The sequence below is a fragment of the Protopterus annectens genome, chromosome 4.part0, assembly GCF_019279795.1.
Source record: "Protopterus annectens isolate FY-2018-M chromosome 4.part0, PAN1.0, whole genome shotgun sequence".
In the NCBI taxonomy this organism is placed as follows: Eukaryota; Metazoa; Chordata; order Ceratodontiformes; family Protopteridae; genus Protopterus; species Protopterus annectens.
The window spans coordinates 583,285,788-583,313,447 of record NC_056733.1 but is presented as its reverse complement, the minus strand read 5'-3'; the positions used below and the strand labels follow the sequence as shown (position 1 = coordinate 583,313,447).

Here is a 27,660-nt window from a genome sequence, read left to right as displayed (position 1 = left end):
GTATGTGGAAGGAAACTAGAACACCCAGTGAAAATCCACAAAGAGATAAGTAGAACACTCAGACTAAGCACATAACTCAGCCCAGCTGAGAACCAAATTGGGGAGCGAAGCACAGTGAGGCAGTAACAATAACTGGTACACCACAGTGGCACTTACACACACCTATTCAATTTCCATTCCAGAGAAGGCCCCTGAACAGATTATTTGTGGAAGAATATATGAAATCCAAATGATGCATCTCTAGGTGATATGCACTTGTATGGCTTCTTGTACTGAGGTCTTGTGTGTGTGTATATATATATATATATATATATATATATATATATATATAAACACATAACATATAGCTGATTTAGCTAAACATAAATTCCCTTCCCTTTTATTTCATGTCAATAACCTTACTAAACAATGTCACATTTTTTGTGCTGTATCAGAAAATAATTATTCTACATTTCTATATTAGTTTGGCAGGTAACTTTTGCAATACTGCTATAACATCACACATTACGCCTGCTACATAGGGGCTCATTGAATAAACACTCAGTGTGGCACTAAGGCACAGAGAGCTGGATGTCCTGGTGATACAGTAAAATGTCAGCATAAATTTGAAATAAAATTCTGAAGTAGATTGTATGCTTTTATAGTCAGATGGACAGACTCCTTGCCAGGAGCGGCCTTAGATCAACTAGTACCCTAGGCAAAAGGGCTCCACAGTGCCCCCCACTACACCACCTGGTGCCCCCATCCTGGTCTACCTGCACCAAATAAATACTGGAAAAGCATCCCTACTAAAGCGGTGCCCTAGGCGGCCGCCTAGTTGGCCTCTGCCTAAGGCCAGCTATGCTCCTTGCCTAATGACACTGTCTATGCAGCTGAAGGCTAGAGTTTATAGCGTCTGTTTAATGTTAACATCTGTTCAATGTTAACATCTGTTTAATGTACTAAGATATCATTTCCTTTTAGTTTACTGGGCTATCTCTCAAGAAAATGTTCTGAGTTATAATATTACTGTAGCTTGTTTTAGAACATATTTGAGAATCTGTCTCTTATTTGTTACTTTAGAAGACTATAAGATTTTTCCTTTAAAAGAATGTATTTATATATGTGACATCTTGCACAACTATGTATACATACACTGACCCAGCTTGTTTACTATCCTGGGAGACTTGGAGTGGCCAAGATTCTGTGCATGACAAGAAAAGAAAATGTAGCTCCCAGTAATAACCTGACAGGAGATTTTGTTATTAACCCTGACATTCTGAATGGTACTGCTTTAATGATATTGTTCACCTGTCTCATTGCGTTAAAGTGGGAATTGGCCAAGGCATTTAGGGGAGGGGGAGGGGGCTGCAGTAGAGTAAGTGGGGGTGGCAGGTGAACAAAAGTATCTCAGCCAGTAGTAGTATGCCTTGTCTCATGAAACAGAGCTCTTGCCAGTGTAGACTGCATTATAAGAAAGATTGCTAAGAACAAGTCGCCATTGTTCCATGTCATCTTTAAATGAGTGTCAGAGTGGGCAGGGGGCTTTGACCGTTAACTGCACAATTTTGCCTGTCTGCTATATCAAGTAGGCCCCACCTCTGTGGAGTTTCTCAGATTAGAGAAGCAGGCCTCAGCTCCCTATAAATAGGCCAACTCTTCTCCATTGTGTGTAGACTGCTCAGTGTGAAATTTGCAGTGACGTTAAATGTTTTCTAATGAATAATTACTGAAAGGAAATTGAGAACTATAAGTGTAATGGATTGTTGCACATTAAAACGTTTTATTAGACACACAGAAATGTTGTCCTTCTCACATACGGTGATTGTTTCACAAAAGCCTTTGTGCAACTGTGATTCAAAGGATTATCTGTAAGGTTTTACTTATGGAATAGAAGTGAAAGGAGTCCTTTGCCAAAGTAATGTTTTGAAAATGGCATCCATGAAGCCCGTCAAGTGTTCAGTTCGAGTTTAAAAGAACTTTCTGAGCTGAGGATTTTTCCCTTTGATATTAAAGGTGAAATAGTTCAGCTTGGATTCCTTGTTCTAAGCAAAACAACATTGTGAGAACTGAAATATTGCATTCTGATATGCCCACAGCAGAATGTTGAAGATTAAATAATTCAAGAGTTCAGTACGCAGAGGCATTATACAGGGGAGCAAGAGTTGTGATTGTTGTTTTGTAGTTTATGGGTACCTACTTTTACTTGTAACAATTACAATGTCTTTGTTTTTTTTAAGATGGGGAGGGGTTGTTGGTGTTGTTATAACCTTGATAATGCTGCTGATACACTGAGGCTTTGAACTCCCTTAATTCCAGTAACACTGTGCTTTCTGCTCTCTGTGATCGCTGTGGCATAAGGATTCTGTACCTTCTTTGACTTTACTAAAATGACGTGACTAAACAAGTCACCACTTTTTAATTGCATTCAACATAATAATAGTCCTTCATTAATTGTTATTAAGATATATCTTCTAAAGAGAGCTTTTTGCCATGTACACACAATCGTTTGTAGTAATGTATTTTCTATATTTATTGTGCATCCTGTTGAACGCCTCTGCATTGACCTTACCATCTTTTTTATTACCAAGTCTAACCTGGAGGCTTCTTTCTTCCTCATCCTGGCTAAAGGAACCAGAATACATGGCTTTCTGTGTGGCACCTATGGCAATGAGAGGGAAGCCATTGCTCGTTTTTTATCACGAGTCTTACTGTGAAGGTATGCATGTGGCATGAATGTCTGCTACATGTCTGCTTCTGCATCAGCTTGCATGCTGTTCTGCTTGTTTACTTGTAGAAGCTCCTGCAATGGGGCTGTGAGATTATCCTATTTGGCACAAGAGAGGTTGTCCTCTACAGGCTTGATTGTCTGCAGTTATATCAGACTCTTCCATGACTTCTCAGTATGGGAAGGCAGAATTTAGGGCACAGGGCAGGAGGTGAGTTACCAAGTTCTTAGCTAGCCATATCACTAAGCTGTCAGCATAATCTACACACAAAACCAAAAACATTATAACAAAAGGTACTAAATTTGTCTGTGTTTTCCTTTCTTAATATTAGTACAAGCAATTCATTTGTATGGTTCTAACATAAAACTTTATCAGTTTGGGTTCTTTATCAGTGTTGCCCACAAAACATATGTCAGGGATATCAGGGTGCATAAATCTTTTTTTCCCCTTATACTACCTTGTGAATTAGAATTTGCAGTGCTGAAAATGTAGATAATGCAGCTGTATGAATGGTAATTCTATTTATTGTTTTTTACCTGCATGTGTGAAGTGTAGTTTCAATACCACCTCTACACCCTATGTTAACAGTCCATTAGAACCACACTGCTAGTGATAACACTACTTATTCTTCCTAATTTTACCAACTGTTTGATAGCATTTCTAGAAGTTGTCTATACGGCAGATTCTTTTAATAAGATCATTCCCATAAAATGGCTGTAACTTTAAACCACACTGTAAAAAAAAAAAACTCTACAGAATTAGATAAAAGAGTTACTGTGTCAGCTTTTCTAAGTAGTTTGAATATATGATGCCAAGAACTTTCTATGCCCCTGATACATTTTGCTGCAACTTGGAAGTTAAATGCATTTGATGTGTGTCAAAAATGAATTAAAGCTTTCTTTAATAAAGTATTCAAATTTTAGTGAAGGAGAACATGTTATTAGCAAAAGAAAATTGGATGATTGTTTTGGTAGAAAAATATGAAGTACATATTTAAAAAAATGATAACTTGTGAGTTCAGAGTACTTTTTTTCAGACTAATTCACTTGCCAGACCAATCTATCCATAATCAGCTAAATTTCAAGTTCACTTGATACATTTTGCTGCAACTTGGAAGTTAAATGCATTCGATGTGTGTCAAAAATGAATTAAAGCTTTCTTTAATAAAGTATTCAAATTTTAGTGAAGGAGAACATGTTATTAGCAAAAGAAAATTGGATGATTGTTTTGGTAGAAAAATATGAGGTACATATTTAAAAAAATGATAACTTGTGAGTTCAGAGTACTTTTTTTCAGACTAATTCACTTGCCAGACCAATCTATCCATAATCAGCTAAATTTCAAGTTAACTTGATTTCAAGATGAGATGGCTTTTACACAGATTGACATTTTAGGCTTGTGGTGATATTCACTTGTAAGCATCTTCTTTTGTAACTCAAAAGTTATTAGAATCTTCCGAATCAGCATGGAATCCAGATAGAAGTAACTCTAAACCTAAATAAAAGATAAAAACGAATCAATGAACTCATGTTAAGGGTGAGCATAAATTCAAATATGTATAAATTAAAACAATATATCAGAAAGAACAAATGGTGAGAGAACATTTGATGAGATGTAGGCATTTTAGGCTGTGTAACAGTTGTTTTGACTCTGATAAAAGCCTGTTTTATACATTCTCAACTTCTCATCTATCTCAGCTGATCATCATAACAGTCATTATTTAATACTGGAAAAAGTGACTAATGGGTAATGCTATGTATCAGTCATACATCATAAAAAAAAAAAATAAAAAAAAACTGCAAGATTACCATATCACATCACCCTAGCTTATTAACCAAATAAAACCCAGTAAGCGTACCTGCTTCATTTCAGTGGTGATCCTGACTTACTTATGGTCAAAAAATAATTAAATGAAGACTGCAAGAAAGATTCAGCAAAGCTAGAATTTTCATTGTATAATACCTTAAATCTCCTGTAGGGTAGGCTCATGGGGCTTATGCAAATGACCCCTGAAGGACATGCCAAGGTTTCAGCTCCATGTCTACTCAATGACCTTGACTTTTTACTTGTTAAGTCTTTATGGATACATTCAGGCCACTAAATTTAAAACCATCAAGTGGAGGCTGAGGGAATCAAACCCCAAATTTCATTAGAAAGTTAAAGACTTCATCCTCTGTGATACTGTCAGAGTTATTTATTTATTTGATTATTTTAGTTTGTTCCTTGGCCAGGGTACATTTTTAGTTTTAACCAAGGGGTTATAAACAAAAAAAATATCACAGCAGATAAGAGGCATTGCTATAATCTAAAACCCAATGCAGCAATTAAAAAAGAAAAAGAAAAAAAGACACTGCAGTAACGCAGTAATAGTTCACTTTATACAGTATTTTATCATACAGATATAGTATGGATCCTAGGAGGAATTCAGGTCTGTGGCTAGAAAACAGGGAACAGGGAACAATATTACAAAGTCTGCAAGATTAATGTTATGACAGTTAATAACTGACTGGAACAAAGGGAAAAATTAGAATGAGAAAGATATAAAGAGGCAATGTAAGAAGAGAAAGGCTGGAGATGAATTACATATTACTGACCATGTAAAGTGTGTGGGGAAATGAGGATTGTATAAAGACCAGCTGTATGGAATGTGAGTTAAGGAATGTGTTGTAGAATTGTGAGAATGTGCCATTATTAATGTCACAGCCCCTTGCAGGAAGCAGTTATATTGTACTTGTTTGAAAAATATTTTTCTCATCCATTCAGATTGTTTTGAACGAGAGTATGGATTTTATTTGCTCTGGTATTGTGTCGCAGATTTGGGGGACCAAGACTGAAAAGGAGTGATGTCTGCATTTCAGGTTAGTTTGAGGGGGATGTAGAATGGCAGTAGTGCATAATATAGGGTGGTAGAATTCTTTTTTGGAATTCTAGTTGCAAACTAGGGTAAAGCTTCCAGGTTGAGAAGTTTGTAGCCGGGTGTCCCACTTACAAGTGCTAAGAGGGTAGTTCTTTGTGGATACGATAGCCACTGCACCACACTAGCAAAAGCAAAATTATTTTTTTTTTAGTGAGGAGAGAGTAATGAATCTGCACATATGGTTTCATATTTCCCAAAATGTGGCTCTTTTTTGTGATAGAGACAACACGAGGGAGCCTATATTCCAGCTGTGGCAGTAGTACTCCATTCCCTATTGCTGCTCTGCCTGCTGGGTAAAGAAAATGTACAATCTTCCTTGCTCAGAAGAATAGTTTGCAGCCTTTATACGCAGCAATTTGAACACAATATTAAAAACTGAGATATGGAGCTAGCCAAATGCATCTGCAGTATGGAACGGTTTCTACCTGCTCTTTTTGGTTGGGGGTAATGGTCCAATTACCAGTGGTATTCCTGAGCTTTTGTGTTGTCCCAAACAACATTGCTTATAATTTTTTTCTATTCATTTCTTTATTGAAGATGAGTTTGTGTTGCTGAAGTCATGTGCTGGGTTTGACAAAGTGCTGCTCTAGTCAGTCCTTAGTGGTGCAGGAGGACAGGCTATGTCTTTTGATGCAACTGTTCACCTACGCACAGTACGGATGCTTTTACACAGGTCACATTATATAAACCTTGCTTCTCACACCGCATTATCCCAGTTTTATCCTTCTTTCTCTCATCTTCTCACCCCTTTAAAACTGTTTCTCTGTATCTTAACCTAAATGTTGATGCATATTATTGCATTTGTAAATATGTTTTAGCATATTTTTGCATGTGTAAATACATTTTGATCCTTTCTTACGTGGTTCTTTTAAATGGGCTGTGCCTGTAAATGGTCCATTGAGATCAGTGCACTACTCTTGTAAACAAACATAAATAAATAAATCATATTGTCTGCATAAAGAATCATAAGAAGGAGATGGAAGTCTAGTGGGACCTTGTTACATTTTTTAATGTTTAAATTTATATTTATGAGTAAGCATAGATGATTTGACAAACTATGTATACATACAAGATCTAACAAACCAAAATATATGTGTTGTTACATAACTGGAACAGAAAAGGGATAGTATAGCTAAAGTAGCAGATGTAGAAATTTTGGAGGTATGGGTGGCAGTTAATAGGTTAGAAAAACTAATAGAGACTCATAAGATGAAAGAGGGGATTTGATTATGTGTAGTGGGTTTACAGGAGTAATGGTGTGGTAAGCTGAATCACAGTTTGCAATACGTGACTTAATCAGGTGGGTCAGGTATATGGGAGGTAAGGGTACTATGCAGTCGGAGATATTGGTTTAGGCGGCATGTCCTTTAGATGGACAGTTGCATTTAAACTGTTTAGTAAGCATTGTTTGAACTGTGGCCTGAGCAGGGAGTATTAATAAATAAAGAGCTCAAAATGTGCACTTTAAAGTACCTGTTGGAGAGGATGCCTGAGGCTGTGATTGCCTGAAGCAAGAGTGGGTGGTCCATTCTGTCAAATGCTTTGGGTTAGGTCGATAAAAATCTTTAAAGTAGAACAGTAATATTTCTTCTGTTACTTATACAGCATGATGATTATTTATCATGAATGTAAATGCTTTCTTAGTATAAGATTTTGGACTATAGCTAGTCTTTCATCAAATCATTAATTCTTTTATTCTCTGATTACCTGCTTAATCTATTAAGCCATAGCCTATCCCAGTGCTCAGTGGGCATAAGGTAGAGAAACTAATCCTGGAAGGATTTGTTTCTCAGAAGTTCCAACAATAAACAGTCCTTTAAGTTATATTCTACAAATGGGAAGAACTGATGTAGCATATTCCAGTTACCTTAACAGAAGACCCGAAGTTACATGCATTGGGTCAGCTTTTCGGTCTTAAAATAAATTCAGTAAGTTTTCACTATACTTCAGCTGGCAAGACAAAATATGTTTGCTTCTCATAGGATGTATACTGGGTATGCCTCACTAGGAGGAGACCCTAGGGCAGATCAGTTACAAGGTGGAGGGATTATTTCTCTTAATTTCCCTGAAAACATCCTGGAATCCCACATGATGAGCTGGAGATGCTGTAAACAGCAAATACTGTGCTACCTTGCTCAGTCTGTTATTTGCAGTTCTTTCACAAAGCCAAGTGGTTTAGAAAAAAAGCCATGTACCCTAAGCAGGCTTCATACCTGGAACCCTATGCTAGTTACATCAATAGTCAAATATGTTCTGAAATGAAAACAAAATACAGCAGTCTGCATGAATAAATATCAAATAAATAAAGCATGGTAGTCTGACGGAAATACAGCCTACAGAGCTGTCCCTGAGATGAGAGTTTAACAATGACAAACCTTTTAAAATGTACAAACTGAATCAAGCACCTCCTAGTGTTAATGCCAGCTGTAGATTACTGAGTGTTATTCCAACCCTGATCTACTTTAATAGGTTAAAAATGAATAGCAGCTGTCTTTGGTATTTGTCATCCCACAAACACACAAACAAAAACAAAGTATAACTTCTGTAGATAAAGATAAATGAAACTGATCACATCCACCCAAGTGTGCAGCTGATACAATGATGACAGCCTCACCTCTTCCTCTGTTCCATCCATTCATCACATTTCAGCTTTCCACACCATCACACAGGGGCAAAACTTTCTATCTCTTTACCACCCTCTCATGAAATGAATACCATTCAGTATTGGATGAAAATGATATCCCTGTCAGTCAGCTCCATGATGTTGTCTTTCGGCTTTTCCCGGTTAGGGGTCGCCACAGCGGAACTCCGGTCCGCTACTGATTGGCAGTAGATTTTGATGAACACCGAGGTGCCCGCTTGACGTTCAACCAAGGCATGCCCATTTACGCATGTCTTTTGAACGCCCACCCAACCACGGGGAGGGCATGCAGACTCCATACAGAAGGCACTCCCTGCACTCCAGCCGAGGATCGAACGGGAGAACCTCTTGCTGTGAGGCAACAACGCTACCGCTGCACCACCACAGATGTCACTCAGCTCCATGATACAGATGGATAATATCCTGACTGTGTTCCCAGTCATCCAGGATCCTGTAGTGACACAGGGGGTGGAAGAGTCAGTGATGGAGGCTATGGGAGGGGATGTGGTCTACTGTGCTGTAGTGTTGACACCTACTGGTGAGAGACAGAAGTGCACTGCATACAACATATGCACTGGGGACATTTGCTTGGCTCTCCCAAGCTGCATTCACATGGCAGGCTTCATGAAGCATGTGTGATAACATGCATGTTTACAGGGGAAGCATAGTATGCCCTAAAATCTGTGAGTATGTACATCAACTTCTGGAAGTAGGATGGTGTTAGGACCAGCAAATGGAAAAACATTACTGTAGCCTGGAAGACAGTAGTGCAGAAATAGTTCTTACTTTAGTGATGGGAAATTAATGGGTAAGGTCATAATGGTGACTATAAAATTGATAGGCACAAGAGACAGAAAAAGAACCAAATAAAAAAAAGTGACTACCTTGTCCCTTCCAGTCATGTTCCATTCTCTCTTACCTATCCTTCCTCAGAAACACTTCCCCTTCATGCAGAGCCTTATTATCCCAGATCTTGTCTTTCTATACATTTGTTGCTCCATAATACATAACCACAAAGCCAACTTCTGTTCAAACTCTATATATACCAAGCAACTATTTATCAATTTTAGGAAGTCAACTACACATTCCTGCATCCACCATAGCATACATCTTTATAAAAAGCCTTTCACATTATGTCAGGTAAGTCCTACTAATTACCCTTGCATGAGAAAAGTGATCTGTGAATCCTTTGAACCTAACCTTCTTATTATACAACCCCAGACCCTATTATCTGTAGAAAATACACAACCATAATATATAGAATGGTTCATGCCTTAGTAGTACAGATATTTTATTCATATCTATATCCCAAATACAGTACCATCACAGCCTTACACAAACTTGCTAAATCTATCACAATATGGAAATAGGTGAACTGATGGGTGCATTTTCTTCAGTCTTTAAACATTTATTTGAAAATGCTGGTCCCAGAATGGTTACAAGCAAGCAAAAAGAGACTGATTTTGTTCCTGAAGTATTGTAATAGTTTCATCGTTATCTGTCTTACATAACTTTTTGCATTTCAGACAAATAATAACTGCTCAGGTCTTGACACTATCTCAGGATGTGTACCACAGGGATCTGTACTTGGACCACTTTTGTATTCATGTCTTATTAGTGACTTGCCAAAAATAGCTGCCCAACATAGACTGTATATTGTAATTTGTTGAATTAGTACTACTGAAAGGCCTCAAAAATCCTAAGCAATTTAACTCAGATCTATAAAATTATTTTTGTAGCTTTAATTTATCTAAGACTTTTGGGTTTCTAATACCATGACAGGAATGGACCCCACTCCTAAGTCAAAATATGATTAAAGTTCAAGCTATTGTTTCAGTCTTTGATGTTAGCCAAAACTGCTTTTCGCAGCACCCACAATGTGCCCAGAAATTACTCCTGCTGCAATTCACATGGCGTTACATGTGTTGGTAACATATTTAAATACAACCGTACATTATTTTTTAATGAAACCCATTGCTCCTGCTATTATTGGAACTGTCTGGGTATCCTTCTTCCACATTACCCTCATTTCTGCCTGTATATCCTGGTATTTTATAGCATTGTAACTCTCTATATGTAAGATACTGTAATCACTGGGTGTAGCAAATTCAGTTATCAATGTTACTTTTGTCTTCTTTTCATGGACTACTATATCTGTTTTTTTCTCATCTATTTTTTGAACTAATGGTAATGGGTGATCCCATGTGATACAGACTTTATAATTTTCTATAATGCTTTGTGGCTAATGTTTCTGACTTGGAATGAAGACAATTTTCAGCACAGGCCCGGGGAGAAATGCTCCAGATGCATGTCTTTGAAATGTGGGAGGAAACCGGAGCACCCAGAGGAAATCCACACGAATGTAGGGAGAACATGCAGACTCCATACAAAAGGCACCCCAGTCGAGAATTGAACCAGAGAACCTCGTGCTGTGAGGTGACAATGCTACTGCTGCACCACTGCACCACCCACATTACAGTGGTTTGGGCTCATCTGAAGAAAAGCAGAAGACAATCTTGTGAAGAAGATTTGGGACAGATAGGAAGAGGACAAGAAGAAATGAGGGCATCCAGAAAAAGGGTGGATGGATTGTGTGAGAGAAGACTGGCAACAGTCAGGCATGAGTGTCAAAGAAGGGATGAGAGTAGCAATGAATCAAGAGAGAAGGGGACAGTCAACATGACACACCGGCATCATGTAGATAATGGGGGAAAAGGGGGGTAGATGATGAAAATTTGTGGAAGAGAGACAGAAACAGTGACTTTAAGGGCTGGAGGATGAAGCTGATCCAGGAAGCTACTTGGTACAATGATAAGGAACTAAGGGTATCCATGCTTCAGGCCTACCAAACTTTTCTCAGCATAAGAAAAAGAACCTGGGCCTGTATGCTCCAACAAATACTCACTCTCCAGACATTATTCCATATTGTAACAGGAATTTCAAAAGTAGAATGACCCCTTATTTACACATAAATGCCTCAAAATGGCCTATGATAAATAGTTTAAATAACAAATGGACCCTTTTATAATCCTTGAAGCTTCAGAAAAGTTTAACATTGTAATGGTCACTAAATCATGGCTAAAGATAGCATCTGCACTTCATGTTATTTGAGGAACAGCAATGACAGATATACTGACAATGGACTGAGAGACAAAATCTTCCTTACAGTGAGAAATAAAATTAATTTTCAAGTTAGACTGTTTTATGGAGACACAAAAATCTACTTAATATTATTATTATTATTATTATTGTCTTTCCTCCTCTGCCATTGCTACCCAAGCAACTTGAAGACCTTCTTTGTATTAAACTGGTAGACAGCAAAAGAGACAAGTGTACTATTTTAGATGATTTTAGCTTAAACTGGATGGGCTCAAATAATAATATTTTTACAACATTATTTCCTTAAATAACCCTGTTCCCATCATCGCAGGACCTACTAGGTCCAATCTCACTTCACACTTGGCGTCCTCACTTCATGTTATATTCACTGACATATACCCTCTCCCCAGTGCTTGCCATCACAAATACACTCAAACTTCTTAAATAACCACATCTCAGTCATTTTGGTCTTTCAAGTCCTCAAAGCCAATGTAGAGGACAGCTTCCATTCCTGCCTGTCAAGTAGCAGACCTGCTGCTAAAGCTTGATTATTAATTGGATACAGAGTAAGTCTTTCCTTTGCCTTGGAGAAGATTTACAGGGCAAGTGGCCCTTAGCTCTCAGCAGAGAGTCATGGCCTGATCAAAGAGAGAGGCCAGGCTTGGCACCAATCCAAAGAAATACAAGACTCCAACTGCCATAATATCTACTTAGCCCTCATAAATTATTGGCAGGTGTTGACTATTGCAGTCAAATAGTAGATGCAAACAGGATGATGTGGTGAGGTGCCCCCAATTATTCTAGAAGGTTAACAGAAAAATCACTGTCAGCATTGAAACAATGATCACTACAGTGGTCAGTTATCTAAAAACTTTCCTACCACTTCAGATTTTGTAGAAGGAAGCTGCCCCCCCCCCCCCCCCCAACACACACACACACAAAGAAAAAATGTTGGAAATCAATCTTATGTGAACCATTCTATGAAGAATACTTGGGAAGATTTTTTTAAGCTACCTGAGAATCTACCTGGGAAAAGTTACTACAGGTAGGGTCTGCTTCTCTGATAGCTCCTCCTAATAGATTTAAGGCCACTAGCCCATATCTTTAACTTTTTGTTAACCACTGGAATAACCTTGCCCACTTCAGATATGTGCCTATTATCCTACTATCCAAGGTGACTTGGTCCTCTTCTCCAGGGCCATAAATCAATTGTGAATCTCAGCACAATTACCAAAACTTGCTGAGACACAAGTATCAAGCCATGTTAACACGTATGGCTTATTAGACTGTGACCACTGAGAATATTTTAAAGATGTTAATCCCCTGTGACAAATTACTTCACCTCTAACAAACATAGTAGTCATTTAAGACATATTTTTCATTAATTTCAAGATGGCCTGAAAATTATTAAATCCTTACCTACTCATAACCAGAAATAAATGTGTACGCTTTAAGATGATCTAATCAAGTGGTTCCAAAGCTGAATAACAGGCAGAACACTCCATTCAAATATGAGCTCTTCACAACTAGTCTCAAAACTTTCAAGCCTGGACTTCACAAGGGTTCTGTTTTAGATTTAGTCTCGTCCTCTCTACATATCAATGATCTCCACCAAGACCCACTTGTTCCCAAAATAACTTTATATACTGATGATCTAGTCCAAGAGTCACTAAGGGTCTTCCACGGTAGAATCCAAATGGACATGTAAGCAGAACTCAGGAAGCTCTGGAACAGGCAACCTGAAAATCAAAATGACTAACAGCAGCAAACCCAAGACAAATGGGTTTACTGGACCATGGATGGCGCAGTGGTGCAGCAGTTGTGTTGTCATCTCACAGCAAGAGGTTCTCCAGTTCGATTCTCGGCTGAGGTGCCTTCTGTGTGGGGTCTGCATGTCCTCCTTTCATTCATGTGGGTTTCCTCTGGGTGCTCTGGTTTCCTCCCATGTTACAAAGACATATTTCTGGAGCATTTCTCCCCAGGCCTCCACTGAAAATTGGCTTTGTTCCAAGTCGGACTTTCCCGGTAAACAAATAATAAATAAAAATAAAAAAGTGTCTTTGTCTCTGCCAAGATATTGATGGGATCATGGGAACTAGAAAAAAACTGCATGTCATTTACCTTCACAATGTCAAAGTATGTACCATGTAGAAAAAAAAAGGATACGATCTGACATTAAAGGTCCATCATGGTGGAACAGGCAATAACTGCAACTAAGTAGAATTAAAAATAAATATATGAGCTGAAATGAAAGTATGCCCTTCATAAAGTGATACAAATAAGAATCAGCAACAATACTTATAATTTGAAGAAATCTATAAGAATATGCTTTAGTTAAGAACTGTAAAGATAAAATTAAATCATTCTATAACCATATTAGGAAGTCTAAAGGTTTGCAATCAACCAGCTTGGCATTACAGGATGAAAATAACCTGTTAACTAATTGTTTGTGAACTCTTTCTCTGAAATCAACAGTGGGTATACATCAACTACTCAAGGATTTATATGTCTAATAGATAGGAAATAGTGAGTGCCCTTTCAGATAGGAAATAATGAATGCCCATTCATTCAAGAGGACTGTGTCCTTGAACTTTAAGTAAAATCAATAAGCTTACCACCCCAGGGTCTGGTAATCTTAAAGGTCATTTTTAAGATATACTAAAGATGGGATCTGTCCACTGATTGTGATATGCCAACAGTCATTACAATGTGGCTTTATTCTTGTTATTTGGAAAAAAAATGTTTGCCCTGGTCCACTTCAATAAAACCACAACACCAAATGACATTTGAGGACCTTTATTAAATTTCCGTAAATATGACTATTAACCAATAGTTATAGATTTCAAACAAAAAACATGACACAGGTGATAATAACGTCCATAAAAGAAAACATAAAATAACCATAAGGGCAGCATAACCACTCACCCTTGATAAGCAGCGTCCCCCACTTGCTCACTTATCTTACACTAACAGGGCAGCATTACCTGCTCACCTTCAATTTATTGAATTACACCACCATCCAAATAAGCAGCTCTGCTTGCTTATTAACCTATACAACAGAGAAACCGCTCACTTTCCTTCCCAATTTATTGAATTGCACATCCAACACCAGAGAGGGAACAGAAGAGGGCAAGCCTGCCCCTCTTCTCCATCCACCAGCCTGTCCAGGCTGTTCCCCCTCTCTTCAATAAGCTTCCAGTAACCTAACCACCATTAAAGCATTTGGCCAAGCATCATTCGTTGTACCCCATCCTCTCTAATCAAGCTGTAACAAAGTCATCACCTCCTAAAACCCTTTCACATAACTAATGAGAATAGCCAGTTACCTAAGCAGCTGAAAATAAATCACTGATATCTCTCCTATGCTAAGATAGCAACCCTAACCTCATATCCTAATATAGCCACTGCTCATGACATAAATAATCCTTACCTCATGACCAATGGAAGCCCCACCATGATTCCAAGGGTATTACCAGCCAACTGGACAACCAAACAGTAAGCACACTGCCACTAAAACCATGCAGAGGCAATTGCATACCATCATGCCATCTTGTGATCCCATTTTAACACCCAATTAATGTAATAACCAAAAAAAGTCTCTTTACAGTCAGTGCAATAACAATCCTAACAATTCCCCGATAATTAGCATCCAACTGGACAAGCAACCAATTGCACAGGCAACTGAAATTAAAACCAATAATCCCATACTAACACCAGATAACAATGCCCTTGTAACATCTGTACTCATACCCCGGTCATTAAATGACAAAAGCACCACCAGCACTGTAAAGCACAAAGCCAACCAACAAATGAAAACCCAGCATTATAAAGCAAAACTTCCGATAACTAAAATAGCATTTGCTAACCCACACCCATTCTCACAAAGAATCAAAAACAACCCTAAATGAAATACCCCCACAAGGTAAAACAGGCCAAACATATTAGGCCAAATATGAATGTTCCAGGAAAATCTATAAACTGCGTTACTTGATTCTTCAATGACCTAGTACCTGAAAACCCAATATAATGCCCAGCACTAAAGTACTCTGACCGCCTCTCCTACCTCAAAAGGTTGACCCTCACAAACCTATTTTGCCCTCCAGTTCATTGACCGCAACCTCACATTGTTGTCCCTACCCTCTCATAATTGAGACTTGCCATTAATCAAAAGATGTTACCAAAGATGGGAACCTCCTATAATATCATCTTTACTTAAACCTCACTCCAGTCTATATAGATATAGATAACCATAGCTATACCCTTAAACCTAACTGGCAAATCCTTCCCTGCAGGATCACTTGACACGCCCTCTTTACCCTCTGCATGATCAGAACTACCTAGCCAAATTACCCTCCTAATACCTCCTTCAGCAGTAAGCATAATTATACCCCTCCCTTGCAATGAATGGTATGCTCCCATGGTAATACTCCTACAACCTGACCCATTTCATTGAACATCCCATGTACCAATAATGCAGCAAGAGCTTCAGTCCTGATGATTCCCTCCTACTCAAAGCACAAAATCAAACAAAACAACACACACACACACACACACACACACACACACACACACACACACACACACACACACACACACACTCTGCACACCTCCTTTTACAACCTCATCGTCCATCAGTCCAGCTACCGGCCCACTGCCCAGTGTGCACTTATTCCTCATTGATCTGTAAAAGAAAAGAACTGTAAATTCACTGCCACAAAGCAAAATATCTAAACACTGAGTGCTGTCAAACTGACCCATAGCCCTAATGCCCCCATCACTCTTCCAATGTAATTATGGCTTAGGCTGCCCTCCTACTCTTCTACTCCCCCTTTTTTTTACTTTAGCCTGCTTAACCTTACCAGCTGAAGCTGTTAATATGCCATAATATACCATTAGTATGTGCACCACATTCTGCCCATTTGTTCCACTGTAGCTTGCAAACAAGAACACAAGCAAAAGCTCTAAACACATACCTCTCAGCCTCTTAGCCCATGTAATGCGGACAAAGCCCATACTTCTCGACCTCTTAGAGCAAAAGTGTTTGCAAGCCATAAATAAAAAGGGGATCAGTACATCCTCTGCATGGTATAAAGATAAACTGAAATGTCTGTCATTATTTTCTAAATTTCAGTCTTTAATGTTTTGCCACCAATTGCCAACCCCAACTCTATGAAAACAATCCCAAATATGAAGCAAATTCTGGACATTCTATGAAATCTGTACAGTTGAACGATATGACAGAGCAGTTGTATATGGACCAGGCAAACCTCTCACCCCAACAGAGCAGGTTATCCAATAAACTTGAAACCAGAACCCCCCCCCCCCATCTCACACAATGCATGTTAAACCTCATTGTACCCGTGCAGCTGCAAGGAGGACATGCAGACCCCACTACTACTGAATCTGTCCCATAATTTGAATCAATGAACGAACAAGCTATTCCCCCTCCCTAAACGTTAAAAGCATGACCCTTCAACCCCTTACCTTTATCTGTGATGCTTAAGTACATGAATCTGACAACAAAACCAAAACTCCAAATGCGATAAGTGCATTCGATCGCATGTGTTCAATAACCAGATAACTTTGCTTGATACCACAGAAAAGTAGTCCCTATGTTTAGCCATTCTGCTAGATATGCAACATTACCAATACATGTATACACCTAGTGTGTATATTATATATACACACGCACGTATATATATTTATCCAAATATATCATATATACATTTACCTATACAACACACACTCACACGCACACACCCATACACCAACCCATGTACAAATACACACATTCAATTAAATGCATGGAACCGCTAATCAAACCCCCTACCCTGTGTACATGGCAAACCAATCACTATACCCACCCCTTACCACCTGCATTGACTAGCTGTCCAGTCTGGGAACTATATTCAGATATTTTGGTCTTCCATAATAACTTAAATGTCCACATCCATGGATACCCTTGGTATATTTCCATTATACTCTTTCCAGTTTACTCATGCTTATTTTCTTATAGGGTTTCCATATTGTTATTCCATTCTCAAGTTTGGGTCTGATATAACAACCAACAACGATGTCATTATTTTGATTTCCAAAATATATAAATCTTTTTAACAACCTATAGTTCTATAACTATCATTAACCCGTTGGTTAATATGATTAGAAAAAAACTCATAGCTGAATCTACCCATGTACCCAGATCCTTAAATGAGTCTACAGTTTCAATTATTGTGTGCTGTATTCAATATTCACCTTTCAATTTATGCCTACCAAACCTTATATGCATAGTTTTGATGTATTTATCAGCATATTAATCTCCTGTGCCCAAATGACGAATTTAGTCAAGTTATTTTTCAGAAATGCCTTATCTGTAAAATATGTAATCAGTTTACCAAATTTCAGGTCATCTGCATACAGACTATAGAACACCTCAGATGAAAACGTTAGGTCTGAAAGATACAATCTAAACAAGTAAGGGCCTAGGACAGAGCCCTGTGGGACACCCTGACTATAACCTAGGTTTTCATCTGTCCAGTTGCCATGTCCCATTTGTCAACCATGCATCTATCTATCTTATCGAGAGTACATCAAAACCTAGTTGTATAATTTATTCAACAGTGTTATGTGTATGACCCTGTCAAATGCTGAAGTTAAATCCATATAAATTACATCACAGCACAATTTTTCATTCATAGCTGTTATTATATAGGTTCATAGGTTCATAGGTAGGTGCTGAGCTATCTGCCCGAAGGCATATATTAGCCCAGCCACGGTGTGCGGTATTCACCGCCCCTTTGGTTAGTACCCTAGGCCCTTGATCTAGCAGCTAGTACCCTTGGCCCCTATCTAGTAGAGCTGTTGGTATGATCCCTGGTGTGAACTTTCTGTTACCCATCCACTCGTCAAGGTTCCTCTTCAAGAGTAATATTGAGGGGCTCTGTCTTATGCAGATCAGGACCTTGTTCCATAGCAAGCAAAGTCTTTGTGAAGGGACTCTATCCCTCCAGCATGTTCTATTCATTGTTGTGCTGAGGTTTAAATCCCTAGAGAGTGTAGCTCGAGTAGATTTTGTTTCGCTAAGATGGAGCATGTTCAACAGTTCTGGGTTGGACATGGCTCTGTATGTTAGACAGAGATCGCCTCTGAGAAGGCGGTATGCAACAGAGAAAAGCCTTAGTTTTTTCAATCGTGCTGCATAGGGCAACTGTTTGAGGCCAGTAATCCTCTTAGTGAGGTACCTCTGTGGTCTCTCCAGCTGTTGGAGATGCCTAGCCAGGTACATTCCAATTGGTGCATTGTACTCAATAATGGGTCTGATGAGGGAAGAGTAGAGGGGCACCACTACATCCTTTGATCTAAACCCTTTCATGGTCAGATGGGTCACATAGAAGGATTTTCTAACCACCTTGGCAACATGGTTATCAAAGGAAAGCTGACTCTCTACTTGGGACCCTAGATCCCTTATTACTTCTTCAGATTTCAGGGGAGTTACCTCCTATGTGGTAGTTCGCAGGTACTCTGTTTTTTCCAAAGGGGATTACTACGCATTTTTTAGCATTTAGCTTGAGACCATGGCTTTGACACCATGCATCAATCTCATTAAGGCCCTTCTGGAGGATATCCATGTCAGCCGGAGACTCTATTATAGCACCCAGTTTGCAGTCGTCCGCAAACTTGGTCAGCCACAGCCCTTCAGTGCTTGCCTGTACTTCTGAGAAGTATATGCCAAACAGGAGGGGCCCCAAGACAGAGCCCTGAGGCACATCGCTCATTACTGGTCTGGATTCGGACATAGATCCTGCTACTCTTACTTTGTGGGATCTGTCTGAGAGCCAGTTTGTGATCCATCTTGTGACGTAAGGGTTTATGCCCAGGTTGGTGAGTTTATCAATAATACCTGAATGGGGAATGGTGTCAAATGCTTTAGCAAGGTCAAGGTAAGCCGTGTGTACCTCCTTTCCCTTATCTATAGCCTGAGTAACTGTCTCAAAGAAGTCCACCAGGTTCAGGAAGCATGATCTGCCCTTGACAAAGCCGAACTGCATGGGGTCAAGGGTTTGGAGGTTCCCAATCTCTCCATTTATGAGTTCCATAATGATTCACTCCATTGTCTTACAGATCAGACTGGTCAGGCTTATTGGTTTGTAGTTCCCAGGGTCGACCCACCCTTATGCAGCGGAACCACCGTTGCTGTGCACATTCTATGGGCACATATCCTGTCGAGAGGCTGAGACTGAACAGGGTATTCAGATGCGGGGTTAATTCATTTTGGAGCTCGCGTATGATACAGCCCGGGACACCATCTGGTCCCATGGAGGCAGTGTTTTTAGCTTTAGATAGAGCCTTATTAACCAACGTATCAGTAATAATTGGAGTTACACAATCCCCTGGAATAGTAATAGGCCCTGTAGGTGGTGGTGGGGGGGGGGGGGGATTTGCACTGAACCTATCAGCCAAGATGTTGGCAATGTCAGTGGGGTCAGTGTATTTTGTTCCATTTTGTACTAGCTCAGAACAGACCTGAGCATTGCCATTTAGGTTTTTGACGTAACCATAAAAGGCCTTATGGTTATCCTTGGCATCCTTGGCAACCTTCTTTTCGAAATTGGCTTTAGTTGACTTGATGAGGGCCCTCAATTTCTTACTAATGCTGATCAGGGAAGATTTTTCTACTTGAGATTTGGCCTTTTTTAGTCTCCTCCTTTTATTATATAGTTTGCTTATGGCCGGGGTCCACCAGATTGGTTTCTTCTTGCTTGAGGAAGGAGTCTTGGTTTTATTTGGGATAGCACGGTCCATGAAATCCTGAAGATGCATATAAAGTGCCTTGGTGAAGGATTCTGCATCCTGGATATCATTATCCTTCTGCAGGGGGGATAGTGAAGCTTTCCACTTCTGACGCAAGTAGTTTGAAGTTTGCTTTGGATAGGTTTTTTATGATGATTTCTTTGACTGGGGGAGGTGGAGGGGTGAGGATGTCTAGGGTTATCAGTGTGTGGTCTGATCTGACCAGAGAGGGAGTGATAACGGGTGTGGTACAATGAGCACCCATATTTGTGATGACTAAATCCAATATGTTGTCCCCTCTAGTGGGAGAACATACCAGGTGTTCAAGGGCATTTGAATTTATAAATTCTATGAACCGCTGGGCATAGGAGTTAGAACTTTGGTAGTTCACCCAGTCTATACCAGGGTAGTTGAAATCACCCAAAATTATGGTGTTGGGTAGGACCTTTATATTTTCCAATGCCTCAAGGAATGCTGAGTGAGCATCTTGGGACATGGTGGGCGATCTATAACAGGCTACGACTTGAAATGTGGTTTTGCCTGCTGATAGTTGCGCATGGATAATCTCTGGGGCATCATGCTGCACCACTAACCTGGAGATGTGGGTATCCTTGATGAATATGGATACACCTCCACCCTTTGTACTGCGATCTGGTAACTGAGGCCGGAAAGTATGATATGAATTGTAACCTGATAGTGCTGGGGTGCTCTCTGGAGCCTTGAACCAGGTTTCTGTCACTGCACAAACATCGATTTTCTCCATACTGAGGAGTGCCTCGAGTGTGTGCATTTTGAGGTTGAGACTTCTGGCATTGAGTAGCATTTCCCTTAGTTTTTGGTTACCTGTGCTGGTTACGGTGGTTGGTTTGTCCTTTGAGCCTTGCCTAAAAAACGCACTATGGGGACGGCAAGAGCCTTGGCCAGTATTCGAAAGCCTAGGGGTGACAGGTGCAAACCATCTCTGGCGAAACAGCGAGGCTTGTCTATCATGTCATCCCAGGCAGACAGACACTAGATCCCCTTAGAATGACACCAGAAGCTTAGCCAATTGTTGAAATTGATCATTTTGTCTTTGTATTGTGGTATCATTCTAGGTGAAGGTAGTATGCTACTCAAGGTCAGGGTCATACCAGCTTGGGCTACATGATGAGAGAGCTCCTCAATGTCTCTTTTCATGTAGTCCAGGGAGGTGTGTCTTAGATCATTCACACCAACATGTACAATGACAGCATCATACTTGTACTTATTCTGGAGTGACCTAAGTGCCTGTGTTATGTGGCGGATCCTAGCACCCAACAGGCAGCTGACAGTAACCTTCTCCTTGTTCAGCCTGGTGAGTGGAACGTCTGTGTGCCTTACTATAGAGTCTCCAATTACTAGCGTGTTGGGTATGGTGTTTTGCCTTAGGGGCTGTCGTGAGGCATACTGCTGAGGTGAATTATGTGTTTTCTGCCTTGTGTTTGGAGGTGCAGGTTGCTTGCTTGTCTGGTTTGGAGCGCACTGTTTCTTTTTCAGTTTGGTATCTAGTGCCTCCGAATACGTTTTTGTGTATTTATGTGTATGTTTTGCCGGTGCTTGTTTTGTAGATCCATGTGTGACTGGTGGTGTGATGCTAGTGTGTCTCTTCTCCTCTTGACTGTCTGTTACAGTCATGGGTTGAGAGCGCTTAGCCTCCAGTCTGGTTGTGTATTTGCATCTCTCACATGTGTTTGTGTCTAGAGGTAAGAGGAGAGGGTTGTCTGTATACATGAGGCAGTTGTGACATTGCCTCAGGATGCCCAATTCCACCAGATGAACTGGAGAGTACACCTGAAGCTGACCTCTGGACATGCTTGGAAGAGTGAGTTTCACTTGTCTTGTGGACAGTCGAGGGTCTTATGCTGTATTATAATAGTGCTGTCTAGGAGATTTGGAAAATAATAGTGCTGTCTAGGAGATTTGGACAAGTGCTGATTTGGGTTATGCAAGTGCTGCAATAAGAGCAGTTGATTTGAAGCACTTGAGTTGAGGCTTGCCTAGTTCTAAGGGAAAACTATTGTTTTAGAACATCATGTTACATGCGGTAATAGATCTGTTTTCAACATATGCATGCTGATACATGGTTTCAAGTCTGGACATTCTGCAAAATCTGCACAGATAGGTGGTATGCTGTGAAGCCCCCCCCACTTTGCGACAACACCGACAACCAAGCCCCCCCCCAATGGCAGCAGCTGCACATGAACAGCACTGAAAGCACTTCCAAGCCCGCTCCATAGCACTGTTTTTCCTCTTCAAAGAGAACTCTGCTAATCAGCAAACAGGACCCTCTGAATCATTGTCAGAGAAACACCACCAGCCCACCCCAGCTCCAAAATAAAGTTAGAAAAATGGAGGCGGCACAGAACCAAACCGCCATCGATTGATACACAAGGCCAAACACAGGGACACACCTGACACACTGCTCCCACCAACCCAACGAGCCACCAGTGCAACAGAGCCTGTCCCAACCACACCGTTCTGAAGGACTCAAAGTCAGAAACTTAAACGCACATCACCACCCACTGATGGCAATCCTCAGACCATCCCAATGACTCTCCAAACTTTCATATAGAACTGACCAACATCAGCCAAAAACCCGGACCTTCCTCGAAATTCTGGCAGTCGAGAGACACAAGAAATGACAGACCACCATGCCCCTCCCTGCCTCTGCCAGCCAGCAAACCCCCCATAGCATAGCTACAGCCATTCTACAAAGAACCAGTTTGAAAGCACCAAACAATAAAAAGAACTCCACAATGCAAACACGCGCTTCCAAATCATTTGGCAAACTGCTCTACAAGTGCATTTTTAACCCGCGTTCATGCCGGCCAGATCACCCACATACTGTCCAATGCCCAGGCAGACAAATCAATGGGGCAGAAGCACTACATAAGGCAATGTAGTTATTTCCCATTTCCTTCACTTTCTTTTAGGCAATCATGGAACCGAAGGCCACATCATCACTTCAGCCGGGTCTATATCATATATTCTAAATTCCAAAATATCGAACACCATAAGCTTGAAATTGAAATTTCTAAATATGATAACATCGAACACTCAGAATAGCAAATTTTTTTCCCAGGGAAAAAATTCACTGTTCCGAGAAACATACACACAACACTACCACATCAAAATAAATAAACCACACACACATACACATAACAAAACCCTACCTCTAACCCTAGACTAAACCGTACATACATTCCTATCTATCCACTAACCTTAAACCGCACCCTACCCCTAAGGTCCGTAACTATCGCACACTTACCCTACGAAACTATACACAAACATACTAATAAATACACACACATACACTTAACAAAACCCTACTTCTAACGCTACACTAAACCATACATACATTCCTACCTATCCACTTACCTTAACCCGCACCCTAACCCTAAGGTCCGTAACTATTGCACCACAGTGGAGGAAATAGCGAAGCCATGGAACAGCCAACTGAAGTCTTGCCCTAGGTAAGAATTCAATGTTCTGGGGCTTTGCTATCTTCATTCTTTGATGTAGCTGGTTCGATATTATAACATTCAAAGTTTTGCAACGTTGATGTTATAATATAGACCCCTTCAGCCATGCATCCCCAGTTTCTTCTCTTGTCCTTCCTTCTCCACTCATTTCGCAAGTATAAAGCCTACAGCCAGGTTCAGTCTACACAAGCCGCAATCAATTCAATATCACAGTGCCACTAACAAAGATACATGCTAGGCTACCCGTCAGCAAGTTACCGCCACGACCACAACGAGAAAGGAGCAAAACATACAGTTCACTAGTTTTTCAGTTTATAAATTTTCCTCATTTTTTTTCCCTCTCCCCTTCAGTTGCCCAACCATGCAGGAGCACTCAACACCCTGAGTCACGAGGTACAAACTAGTCACCATGTGTCTTTATGCATACAATGGAGTCTAATGAACCAAACAGCCAATGCCATCATCAGGTAGTAACCCTCCACATTATGAAATTTATTTTCTACATTTAAACGTATTACTAATTTATCCTGATTATCTTGTACCACCTTCATTAACAGCCTGTCTTTAATATGAGGTTGAATGTTTGCTGCCTCATATAAAACCACACCAATCATTCAGAATGAATTCTTCCACTCACTTTGCCAGCCTAGTAGCTGTAACAGACGTAAATGATTATGACTGGGTCTCCAGTCATAACATATATACGTGTTCTCGACATGGATGTCAGATGTCAGCCTCACCAACTCATTCCAAGCCCGTGAAACCCTCACAGCTTGGCTGAACCATTACTTAACGGAAACATCACATCTGCCAGGCTTGTGGAGCAAATGCACATGCGTGACTAACGGCCATAACTGGTGTGTAACCCCCAAGCCCACAAAGAGACTTCCAGTAAATCCTCAAACAGCAAAAACTAACACTGACTATCAACTCAAATTCATCGTGGGATGCAGGCAGCAATGAAAAGACACTTAAATCAATTCTTACCACCCTAATGGGTCAGCAAAATTACCAGTTCTGCAGTAGCATGAAGTCCTAAGAGGTATGAAGTATGACTCAATGCGACTGCCTTTCCCTCTCATTAAAACACTAATCTGCCAGAAAACCACCATGGTCAGACTCCAACAAACAAAAGGTATTAAAAAAAAAACATCAATAAGTATAACCACCACCTTGCCTGAAAACACGAGATGCTGCCTACAAAAGGCCTAAGCAAGTGATTGTCTGTGCAAATACCACTATCCCCTATTCTTGAGAAGAGAGATAAATAAAGAAATGCATACCTACATACAGGCAGGTGGACAGGTTGCATGCCACCTACTAGCACCCCTAAGCCTACCTTTCTCCAGGTATACCTACAGGTTGTCATGGGCGTACCCTACATTTAGCAAGTTCACGCCAAAAATGTGACTTCTACCTCAATTACACTTGACAACACCCTCTAAGCCCCTCCCTACCTGTACCTCATTTCCTCCTAAACATCCTTCCATCCCATTTAACCCTATCCTCCCCTTAGACTCTTAATTCCTGCTAATCTATGTGCTTAGCCCCCACTTGAAAATGTCCCCGGACAAAATGGTCTGTTCCAAACCTCATTTGTTACATCTATTCACAAGGGTGGCAATATTAGTATTTCTGATAATTACAAATGTATCAGTCTTCCAAGTATTATCAGAAAATATTTTGAGATAGTTTGATAAAATTCTTACAATCATTAAGTAGATTCCTTTCTGGTTCATGACATTACATAGCATGGATTCACACAAGGTACATCTTGCATCACAATCATGATATCTTTCTTTACGGATGTGGTATCTACATATGACAAAAAAAAAATCAGTGGATGTTGTTTTTCTTGATTTGACAAAGTCTTCTGATAGAGATCCTTTATGCTATAATAATTAACACCCTTCATTGCTGAAATCCAAACCCATATATAAGATAGATCTCCATCTGGTTACAGGGATGGAAGGAAGTCCTTAGTGCCTACCATGGGTAAAACTTCTCAGTAATTCAATGTAACAAGTCCCATAGGGATTACTGCTGGGTACTTTTTTTTTTTTGTTCTATGCATTTTTATCCATGATGCCATCTAACCCTAAATTGTGGGTGTTGAAATTTCTGGCATTGCTGCGGTTACACATCTTGATAATAAAATACATTTGTAGGAGTATTTAGATAAAGTATACATGTGGGTTTCCTTTTTTATTTTTAATTATATTTATTTATTTACATTTTTTGACCAGGTTATTCCGACTAGGATAATGGCCACTTTTCAAAGGACACTTGAGATGGAAATCCATAGTAGGGGAATTTTGACCAGGGCACTTCTCCTACTCTTTTCAATAAGTGCCATGGGATCTTTTACATATACTTGAGTTATCAACATTTCAGAGGCCTCAGTTTAACATTTCATCCAAAGGACAAATTTAAAATCTGTCTTTAAAAAAGGACTTTAGAAAAAAAAAACTTTCTTTTAATAGTAGGAAGTATAAAGCAATGCATATTGATTTAAATAGTAATACCTTTGTTTAGGCATTAAATAACAATATCATATCAGTTTGCATCAGTTTCAAGAATGTAAAAACATCTAATAGGCCAGAGTATAGTTGTTACCTCAGGAAGTGTTTCTGCACCGTGGATCTAATCCTGCCTGCAAAAACATCAAGGAGTATGCATGCTTTGGTTCCTTTGTTTAAGAGCTTGATTAAATGGACCATTGAAACTGGGTCTGGATTTTGCTCATACAGAGGTAAAGGCATCAAACAGAATAGGTTCAAGGTTATTATACAATGTATATATGGTCACTGAGGGGGGCACAGATATGAAAACTGCTTAAAATATCTAAAGATGTATTCTGTTACCTATACGTTTGTGAGTGAGATTTAGTTTGTGCCTGTAAAATAATGCAACTCAGGCAACATGGATATTTGTTATACAAATCATAGTTTAATAATTCAAACTCATAATTTATCGATAGGCATTGATACCAAATTTATTTTTTGGGGAAGGAATTTTATCCTGCATAAAGATCAGAATATTTTGAACAAACTGCCTGTATATATTAAACAGTCTGACTCTTTGATTAGTTTTGTGAAAACTGATTCATAGTTTGGGGAAAAATTTGGACTTGTACTTTAGGGAACAGGGATATTAATGATCTCTTATCAGGCCCCTAGTCTGTTTTAAACATTAAAATGCAGAGAGAGCGATGCTTTTTATTTAGGTACATATTTGTTGACCAAGTTAGTCCCACAGGTCATATGGCCTCTTTTCAGGGGAGCCAGAAGGTGGTATTTTTAGTGTCTGTTTAAAATGTGTCCAGGTCACCAGAGTAATTTCCCTATTTGTTGTTGATAGAGGGATGGATTTTGCTGTTGCGCTAACATGGCAGAGGCAATGTATTGGGGAATAATGCTGAGATACAGCTAGAAGCTAGAGAATGAGGCAATACAAGTTATTACATGTTTGATAAAGGCTTAAAGGCTAATGTTATGACAAAATTGAGAGAAGAAGGAGGGTAGTACATTAACTTAGTGATGTAATGGAAAAAGCTTTCCCTTGCCTTTAGACAATGAAGTAGCAAAGATACGTCTGTGAATAGTCAGGTCAAAGTATTATGATTAGTATGAATTTGCTGGAAAATGCAGTGATGAAGAAATAACACTGACTAATTCAGGAAGTATTACTTTGCAGATTTATATGTAATGTAAAGACAAACAGTGAAGACGTGCTGTAGCAAGAACTACTGGCGGTGGGTTTGTGACCAGTTTCAACATCTACCAAGCAAAACTGTTAACCAATTAACAGGTATGACATTTGGTATAAAATAGTGACATATTATTATTCAACATTCAAGACATGTAAGTTTTAATGCATTTAAGGTCAGGAAAGTGAATTTTTAATCTTATGGGTTACCTGAGAAGGCTGGCTGTTTTTGGCAAAAAAAAAAAAAAAAAGTTTTTTTTTCCATGGAATAAATGCATTGCTCTTCCAAGAAGGTTCAAT

General features: G+C 39.6%; 1 long non-coding RNA gene across 1 annotated transcript in view; it reads left to right on the top strand.

Annotated features, from left to right (window-relative positions):
* Positions 1-27,443, top strand: part of LOC122799453 — a 57,533-nt gene extending 30,090 nt beyond the window's left edge. The window contains exon 3 of the long non-coding RNA XR_006364473.1: positions 27,349-27,443. This is a non-coding gene — a long non-coding RNA (uncharacterized LOC122799453). The remainder of the gene's footprint in view (positions 1-27,348) is intronic.
* The last annotated feature ends 217 nt before the right edge of the window (positions 27,444-27,660 follow it).